This window comes from Lates calcarifer, linkage group LG24, assembly GCF_001640805.2.
Source record: "Lates calcarifer isolate ASB-BC8 linkage group LG24, TLL_Latcal_v3, whole genome shotgun sequence".
Lineage (NCBI taxonomy): Eukaryota > Metazoa > Chordata > Actinopteri > Centropomidae > Lates > Lates calcarifer.
Window position 1 is genome coordinate 2,110,175 of NC_066856.1, and position 10,213 is coordinate 2,120,387.

Consider the following 10,213-nt stretch of genomic DNA (forward strand, 5'->3'; position numbering starts at 1 on the left):
ACTGCAGCGGTTTATAGGTCAAACCAGGGTGGTGGATTTGCTTAAACGCTCGTCCTCTCGTGTTACACCCACTCAGAATCAATTTATCACAAGCTCAACACTCATAGAGAACAAAGGTATCAAGGCTGTTTAGCCAATTCAGCCAATGGAACAGAAGACATCCAAAGCACACATGTTCCAAAAATGCTCCAGATGCATAATTTGTAGCATTTATCAGTTCTAAATTGGGTCCGTTATTCATTTAACTGTCCTTAAGTGGCTCAACATGTTATCATTGGTCAGGGTGATAGCTGTATGTGCTACATGTGTTTTATCCATATGGAAGCAGGAGAAACACATGTTTGCGAGTGCAGTCAGTTCACAGGATCAGCTGTCCTCTGTGACCAACATCTGTTAGCCTGCCGATGCCCCAGGCTGAGGTACAGTGTGTGTGAGTGTGTGTACATGTGAGTGCGTGCATGTGTGCGTGGGACTGATTTAGTGCACAGATGCACACATGAAGTGCATATACAGTATAAAAAATAAAAAATAAAAATAAAAATCTAATGGCCACATGTCTCATGAATTTAAAACATTTTGGGATACAGATGCTGTTTTATAATTGCGTATAAAAATAAAGTGGCAGGAAAAAGGTGCTCTCAAGCCAAGATTGTCTTGAACTCAAAAAACCCTTCATGTCTCACTTAATCCCATTGTGCAGCTATAACAGCTTTTACCCCAGTTAATTATTTCCAAATCTTAAACAAATACATAAGGTACAGCCTTCAATTGGATTTCAATGTGCAAGTCAGGCCTCTCGAGGCTGAAACTGCTGCTGTTCTGTATCCATTTCTACTCAAGGTAATCAAATGACTGATAATGCTGGCTGCGTGTTCTCTGAGATGAGAGGAAATGCAGCATCTTAGAAAGATAAGAAATCAGTTCCTGCTTTTTTTGATTGGATTACATCTGGGGAGGGTAATCCTTCATAGTGCTCACTCTGTGAGTCCATGTAGACCAGAAAGTAAATGTGGAAGAGGAGAGAAAACAGACAGCGAGAGTGGGAGAGGATTTGGAGATCTGAATCCCAAGACAAGCTGAGAAAATCTAGGTGGGGGAGAGTGAATTAGTAACTCCATCCTACATCTCTCAGCAATGGCTGATGATGTGCCCTGGAGCAAGGCACTTCTCAATGAGGCTGTTTTGGGCAGGTTGTGAATTTATTTCCTTCACACATTTAGTAGATGATCATGATACTTCTGTGTCTCCTTTGTAGAGAACAAGAGACTACACCCATACTAGGAGCTCTGTGAGGCAATACGTAGGCACTGTGGTGTCATGGTAACCAGTGTTGTTGAGAAGTTGGGTTATTTCAGTCTGAACCAAAGTGGTGGACCCACTAACCAAACCATCAGGGTGGATAAAAAGTATCAGACTGACATGATATCAGTCTCAAGATGAAGGATATATGTTCATATATCACCTACACTGTTCAGTACATGTCCTTAATGTCAGCTTTCATTTATTTGTTTTGTATTGATGACATTCCAGTAGTGCTAAAGACAATCTTATATCACCTTTTAGAATCTACTCAGCCTGTTTCTAAAAGAGCTAAATCAGTGTAATCAGCTAAGTGATTTGGCTGGTAGACAGGGCAGTCTCTTGGCCTGAGGTCTGAGCTGTGTTTGGAGCAGCTGTCTGGGTGACTGATTGACCTCTGGGGACATGGGTTTGACTACGACCACTGGACACCAGGAGAATGAAAGACATTAGATGGTGCTGACAGATAGTCACCATTCTTGTCTCCTGTGAACAAGCCAACAATCACTTTCTCTTTAAGCCTGAGAGGTAGAGTGGGAGCTGGAAGAAATGTAATAAACAATTGTTTTCTGCATTGTTGCATTGTTTATTCTTTCAATGTCAGGCAGAGATAGCAAACAAGTCAAACTAAACCAAGATGGAAATGGAATTTAAAAGTTATTCCAAGGTTGAAATTTTAAAAAGAAGAAAAAAAATTCTTCACATGCTACTTAATCTGACATCAAATCAGAATTTTCCTCCTCCACAAAGTGTTTTTGCTTTGTGTTCTTTTCTGTCAAGAAACAAACACTTGTCAACAAGGCAGCTCTTTTCTGTGGCAGTCCTTAGATAATAAGTCAGATTTGCAGAGACTGAAAACTTGTTTACATTCTTTGAGCCCTTGTCACAAAGCACAAAGCCGCCCGAGGTGAAATGAGTCATTGACTCTTACCAGGTCATGTTAGGTATGTCTGTGTTTAGGGCACCTTGGTATGCAACCTGTGCAAACCTGCCTGATTCCCTCTCTGAGCGCAGACGTGAAATTAATAGAAGCTCATATTTTCAACACATCATCATTACTTTGCAAGACAAACATTTAATCCCAGTGCAATACAGAACTGTGCAAATGATCTCGGGTCTCATTCTATCAGCCCCTAAATGAGATGATATTGAATTAGATTATGCTCCAAAATGAGGTGTTCACACCAATTGAAAGTAATCAAAGTGGTTGAATCAAAGGATAATGAAAGCCTCTAGAGCTAATCCAGGCCTGCAGAGGGCTTTTTGACTAATAACAGCTGTTTGTCAAGTGAATGATGATGACACCAACGGACAATAAAGAAGAGTGCAGGCAAGCTGTGTGGTACTGTAAAGAGGTTAATGGCTTGCCAATGCTGAGGCTCAAAAGGTCTATTGACCAAATGTTTACATACTGTATGTCACAGACTGGAGAGTGCTACTAGTGTAGAAATCAATGACTGCAACTAATCCAGTATTGTGTATGGATTTCTGCCAAGGTTGGATGACAAGGGTGCAATATTGCAAGGTAGCCTGGGTAATCAAACTCTAAACAGCAGGTAAGCGAGTAAATAATTAGTGTCAAATATCCTGTCAGCTGCAGTGTTAGACCTCATTCTACCTTATGTGAAACAAAGCTCAGGAGTAATCACTAGCTCTGTGTTTTGTGTGCTTAAAGGAGCAGTTCACCCACAACTGTAATAAAAAAACGTCTAACCAAGATATTTATAGCTTAACCCAGTTCAATGCCATGCTGATTATTTAATTATTGTTAGTTTAGTTTCAGTCAACAAAAGCTGAAGACTGACTCAGCATTACAGTAGGTACTGGTGCTCTCAACTGCAGTGCAAAAAAGATAAGATAAGATAAGATAAGATAAGATAAGATAAGATAAGATAATCCTTTATTAGTCCCACAATGCGGAAATTTACAAAAACTGGAGTTATTTGCTTTTTATGTTGAAGGCCAGCAGCTCAAAACTTTGGATGCCACTGATGCAGTAATGTTTCTGAAGTGAACATCTAGAGGAGGATTTAGATGTTTTACAGCGTAGATTAGTCCTGCACTCACTCCTACAGATAGCCTGTAAACAGAAAAAAAGGATATGATCATTCCAGGAAAGGAGTGTCAATGCTTAAAAAAACATGCTCAAAGGCCACACACTGTGTAATCAAATTTACTTTTTCACTCGGTTTTTCCTACAAGCCTTTAAATCAGAGCACAGATGGAATTCAGCAGTTCAATACTGTTACGTAAGACTAACTCCCTGTGAAGATAAATGGACAATAGACGCTGCTTGCTCAGGGTGGAGAAAGACTTTGGCGGTGTGACTAAAGTATGGCCCATTGACCGATAGCATCTCTTTCTAAGAGCTGCTCAAAGAGGCAGCTGCTTTATGTCTGCTTCACCGTCAAATAGTGCATTCTGTCCTGCACGGGAAGGGGATAAATCTAGCCTGTAGACCACTGCTCTAACTCACTCTGGCCTTACTCAGAGTAGCATTCCTGCAAAACCAAAGACTGAAAAAAAAAAAAAAACCCTCTTCCGTTCAGCCGGTGTTTACCGCTCTCCACTTCAACATCATATTTGGTTTTCTCCCATTTTGGCCTTTCTGTGCAAAATCTACCACAACCATCTCAGCCATCTCAGGAATTTACTCCAAATGATTGTTTTGCTTCTCCTCCTCTTGAGTGTGTGTTACAGTATATATATGTGTGTGGGTGTGTGTGAGTGTGTATGCATGGCTGCAGGCTAAGAAGTAGTGAGGGAGTTCCCCCACATCTGTTCACCATAAGAGCTTGTTGACAGCAGCTCTCCTCTCTCTCTCTCTTCCAGCTCCCAGTTCATCCCTTCTTTGGATTCTGTTACCGCTGCTCCTCATCCAAGATTAAGTAGAACACAGTGTCAGTCTGGTGTTTAGAGGCCTGCTTGGCTGCCTATCTGGAAAGAGAGGTCAGGTTTGTAGCCTCTGATAAGGCCTCTATAAGGTACTAGACCATGGGAAAAAAATTGGTGAAAATGGTGGGGTTTTTTTTTACCCTGTGCAGCATTCTCTGATTCAATATTTCTCATCTTAGTGTGAATTATTCCCATTAAAAGGAGAATGCACACAGCAGATTAATCCTCATTTTGATTGGATTACTGATATAACAACAACAAAGTTATATTGGCTCAAAGCAAGATTTTTAATGGAACAGACTGAAAATGTATGATTCATTTCACCAGCAGCACAAGCGTGCGTGTGTTTTTGTGTGCTAAGGTACATATCAGACAAGGAAGGATCACACACAAGCCACTAAGTAGTTATCTGAAGTTAAGGCCGGAGTGTTTCTGCAGGAGGATTGAAAGCCACCCAAGCCTGTAATTGGGAAAAGGGCCATTTGGACCATCAGAGTTGTCCATTTGTTTTTAAAAGGGAAAAGCAATCGATGAGCAGCATTAAGCAGATCTGTGAGAGATCTAAATGGTTCCACGGTCTGCAATCTTTACTTCCTGCTCCAAAGATACTGGCCTTTAATGACTGGACAAGACCCAGAGATAGAAACAAAGCTGTAAAACCAGCCAATCTGATGGGACCGATATCATGCGACACCTACCTATTGACCCCTGTGTTCTCTCCTTGCTTTAAAGGTGCTATGAGTTAAGATCTCAAATCAACAGGAAACAGGTACCTGAGTAACAGAACTGCCTGCTCCACCTTTGATTGTGCTGCTAATTAGCTTTGGTGTAATGACTTTAGTGGAAAGTTAGTTCTTGTAATTGAAGTGTTTGGCTTCTGTTTTCTCTTTTGGGTTATGCTGTCATGCCAGTTCTCACGTGAGATTGAATAACTTCACATCTCTGTTCTCCCTAACACACTCACAGCCCTGTCAGTGCCTGGAAATGTACTGATCTACTCTGTACATGCAGAACTGACAGGATGTGCACCAAGACGCTGTGTAGACCTGTGGGTGGGAACTGTTCAACAGGAAAATGAATATCAGCCTCACAAAGCTATGAAAAATCATCCCGAAAAGCCCATCTATGTTTTTTCTTTTTTTTTTCGTAATTGTTATTCTTTCCTGTAGTATTTTTTTCTTTTTCTTTCTGGAAGTTGAATTAAGGTGAAACCCACAAAGGATGCACACCTGCTACAACACCAGAGATGGCGGCTTAAACTGCTGAAGCTGTACAAATGGGTCCTCGGAGGACTTCTCCATTTCTTTCTTCTCCTTCAGACTGTAAAGTTTTCCAACAGCTGGTAGACAATAAAAAAGTGAGTGCACTGGGGCTGTGATTGCAAAGCTTTCCAGAGGTTTTATGGAAGGGGGTGGAGGGTGGGTGTTCAGTTATGACTGCAGTTGAAAGCTGTACAGTAAGTGACCTAATTCATTTTTAAAATTCTCTGTATTATTTTCATACCACTCGATAAATCTGTATCCATCATGGTGCATATTAAAGTTATAATTTTCATAAGATCAAACCCAGTTTTTGATACAATTTATGGTTGAATTTTTTCCTGCCATTCACTGTATTTGAATTTTTTTATTACGACTCCATATAGTAGTTTTTGTTGGTGGTTGTGCAGTTCCTGCACAGGATTCACAGGCAACAGTGAATCCATGTAATCCAGTGTTGCTGAAATTTATGTCATTGATATCAGTTTACTGTTAACTCTCTCTATGCTTTGTCAGAGCAGAATTAAGTTACTGCTATTTTAAACAAGTACATCACACTGAAAGCATCCACAATTGGCAAAACACACAGTGGCTTTTGATATGAAGCAGACACACAAAATGCAACATATCTGGAGGTTACCGCTGAGTGCATTCATTCATCAAAATTGTGTCTACAAAGCAAGAAAACTGATCATTTTTGGCCTCAGCCTCAGTGAGTAATTAGTAAGCCAACCTACTTCTACTGTGACTTGTTATGTAGTGAGCTACTCCCCTGTGTGCAGCATAAAATCAGATTGTAGCTGCTCATGTCACGATGGAAGAAGGCAGATTACTGACTGACCTCTTCAACTAAACAACATGAGCTTGATTAGCTGCACTGTAATTGTTTCATTTTATACACCAATATACAGTGTATGGCTCACAATAGACAATCAAATGCAGCACAACCAGAGCAACTGACTTTTTTACCCCACACTTTTTGACCTTCATTCATTTTCAAACCTGTAGTCTTCAGCCCCAACACTGACTCAAGTGACATCACTTGAGGACAGTTCCCAGACTTCACACAGCAACATCTGGAAACAGATTTTAATGTGGAGACATTAGTGGATCTTAATTGCAAGGGCAAGTAAACAAGCACACGTGGTTACAGTATTGTTAAGACTGAACAAGAAAAGTAGTGCACATCTGCCATATTTTGAGTTGTTGTAAAATGTTGAAGCAAAATTATACTTAAAAAAAAAAAAAAAAAAAAAAGTGAAATCCACCTGAACCCAAGGTCTTTGTCAAACAAATTATTCTCATACGGCCAACATCATATTGAATTTGTGTTACATTCAGTCTGAATTCTTCAAAATCTGCATGGGGCAGATGGAACCTTTTTTAGTATTCATGCCCTTTTGCTATTCAGCCTCTCGGCCATCCCTTGTCTCAAGACGAGTCCTGCTCTCCTCTCTCCAAGTCTCTTTGTTCTTTCTAAAAGTGCTCGTCTTCCACTGAAGCCGCCACTGTTGCCGTGTCTTTGATGTGAGTCGGGGAGACGGCAGTGAGTTCTCACCTGTCAGCTTTCATGGCTCCCTGAAGGTTGACTTTGAGCTGGTGTCTGTTAAATTGGGATTGATCGCAACAACAGCAGCCACACATTCCACACACACTCAAAGGGGAAAACGGCGAATCTCCTGACAGTCGCGCAGGGGTTGCTGCTGTATGCTGAAGAGCAACCGTTTTTCATGGCGGACGAGGCAGTTTGATGTGACCACGGAAGCCATTTGTTTGGGGTTTCATTTTTTTGTGGCATAGTGGGATGTCACAGGAGGTAGGGAGATATGTAGGGAATGCCTAATGCCTCTATCAGTTGAGTGGAAGACTTATTGGAAAGAGTGGCTCATTCCTGGAGCATGTCTGAATCACAAACGGAAGTATTACAGTTAGAGAATCATAAATACTCCATTTCATCTGGAGCCCTCGACCACAGCATCCTGCCTGAATCTGCAGCCACCTCTACCACCCTAAAATCTTGGCTCGTCTTGCTGTTTTTGTCTCACACACAGAGACTGCATACCAATTGTCAAACTTCATGCTGGAACTGTCAAAGCCTCACGTGCAAGCTGAAGTTTCAAAACCACCCCCCATTCATTTTGCATTGCTATTTTCAGCAGGTGAAGTTGAACTGTGTGTGTTGTGGGAACATGTAGTTTGGTTTGCTGATGGTTTGGCATAAAACAATGAGTAGAGTGGGAAGAGTGAGCTGATTGGCCTGTGGGGAACAGCAACATTAACACTCAAGAGAAAGTTTGTGAGCTTTCCTCTGCCTTACGAACCAGAGTAGAGCTGATCCCCAGACCACTTCTAAAGCCATCATTGATCAGGAGAGAAATTTCTTTTGGCTATGGAATCTCAAATAAAGTCTCCTTATCTGCAGTGATAAATGTGTGAGAGGGAAAGAGAGAGAGTGGGGAAACACAGAGAGGTAGGGGAGAGAGAGCGAGACCATTAAAGGAGGAGAAAAAGGAGAGGAGAGCCCCCCACGGATGCTACTGTCAGCTGTGGGAACCCAGATGAAAGTGGTGCAGCCAGATACCAGCGCTCTTTGATCGTGCCTTTGTGTGATAAACATCGCGCTATGCCAGCCATGCTCAATGCTCCGTGCCAGCCCGGCTGTGAAGGTGAAGGGCTTTGAGCAGGCTTCCAGCTCAGCTCTGCTCAGGACCAGCAGGCGTTTGCCATGCCAGAGAGCTGTCTGCAGCACAGAGACACACACTTTCAAACACACACACACACTCACTCACTCTGACACATTCTCCAGCAGATTGCTCTCTCTTTCCCTTTCAGTGTCTCTCTCCTTCTCCTTTTCTCTCCTTATTTCTCTCTCTTCCTCTCTCTCTCTCTCCCTCTCTCTTTCATTCTGCCCCCACCCTTGAGATTTTTTTTTTTTTTTTGAGCGAGAGAGAGATACTCGTTAAAGATGCAGCCTCGGCTCCAGAGGCAGCCGCTCCTGCTGTGGAGCGCGAGTCCTATTTGAACCAATAATCATCAAGTTTTCAAAATTAAAAGTGTGCAGGGAGAGCATGCACAGGTTTTTTTTTTCTTTTTTTTTTTTTTCCTCTGTGTTGTAATAGTAATACGGCTGTTGAATATTTCATATCTGCCACTGCTTTGAAACGGTGCAGGTTTGCGATGTTAGGTGTAACAAGGGAGGTATGAGGGAATTCTGCCAATGCTGCCTGCATAAATCCTCACCCCTTCAGTTTTTTTTTTTCTTTCTTTTCTAAGCACAAACCTGCGCAAGCTCCACATTTTCTGGTATAAGGCAACAACAATCCAGCTCTCAGCTTCACCTTGTGCCTACTGTAACAAAGCCGGATGGTGATTTTGATTCACTGAAAAGAGAACAGGATTACTCTTGCTTCATAGCGACACTGAGTACAGAGTGTGTACATTTGAGAAGGGAAAAGAGTGAGCTAGGGGGAGAGGAGAGGAATGAATGCCATGCATGTGTGGGAAGTGGTTTTGGCAGGGTTTGAAATTAATGATCTCAACATGTGCTATAGTTGAGAATCATCAGAAAGAAAAGTGCAGACAAAAGCACTTGCAGTACAGCCATGCAGGGGCCACAGATGGAGAAACCACAAGGACTGCGAGACAGAAGCTGTGGAGAAAACTTTTGTTAAAAAGAAAAAAAAAACATGTTCTTTTAATACAAAATGTCAACTTTAATGCTGGAAAAGTCTCAAGTGCTGCTTCTGCTTGAGATTAAAAAAAAACCCAGCAGCAATGTGAGGACACATCGACTCTCTGACCACTTATTTAACAGAAGAAGCGACTCATTTACTGGCTCTTAAGAGCTGTGAGATGTGTCAATCAGCCCATCGCTATGGCAGTATGCAACATGTAAGTGGGAGAGTCTGACACATGGAAATGACACCTTGCAGCCGCTGCGCATTGCCCAACGCAGCATCTCTTAAGTAATGCATATTTCATGCAGATGGGCAGATTATGAATATGTGGCCCTGGGTTCATGATGTGTGGTGGAGCAGAGTCTAAATGAGTCTCTGTAGGATAAATACACTTTTATTAGCATGAGAGGAAGTGGAGATCGTGGGGATTCATAGAAACTGATATGGAGTATCTACCAGACTACTAATAAAAAAATAAAAGGTTGGTCATCTTAGGGTAACAAGCCAATAAGATTGTAGTATTTGGTGCATGTGTATATAAGTGAGTTTTAGAGTGAGTGTTAAAAGAAGTATTGGGAAGTCACTGAAAAGTTCAACAAATTTCTGTTGTCATTTGATAATGTTCCTTTTGATATCATAAAATTCTTGTTACCACAATTTTGGTGATTTTCATGTTTCAACCTCAGTGGAAAGATTGCATCGTCCTTTTTAAGCCAGAAGAATTGAGCAACACCATGGCTTGAGATGCTGTTTAATTGGAGAGCCAGAGTTACACATGCAATGACTTTTATTTGACATTTGGTGAACTCCCTGTTAAAGTGGAATTTCAACAGAATAGAATCTGAAAAAAATCTGCCTTTTTTCTGCACAACATACAGATGCCCTCAATTAGATACTGAGTCATTTTACTGATAAAATGCCACAGATATACAAAGTGCTTTGAACCCCACGTTAAAAGCTGCACACGAGTTGCAGTTCTATAGAAGATAATTAGGTGTAACTGGATAAACTAAATAGTGGTCAAGCTAAAAAGGCTGTATATTTTTGATATATGGAGAAGGAGTGAAGAAGCTGCAGATCTTT

The 10,213-nt window shown here is 41.4% G+C and overlaps 1 long non-coding RNA gene across 1 annotated transcript; it reads right to left on the minus strand.

Moving 5' to 3' along the window:
* Positions 1 to 3,177: 3,177 nt before the first annotated feature.
* Positions 3,178 to 7,285, minus strand: LOC108898309 (uncharacterized). Its single transcript, XR_001963430.2, has 4 exons — positions 7,012 to 7,285; positions 6,456 to 6,529; positions 4,086 to 4,236; positions 3,178 to 3,379 (listed from the first exon to the last, which is right to left on the minus strand). It is a non-coding gene; the product is annotated as an uncharacterized LOC108898309 (long non-coding RNA).
* Between the last annotated feature and the right edge of the window lie 2,928 nt (positions 7,286 to 10,213).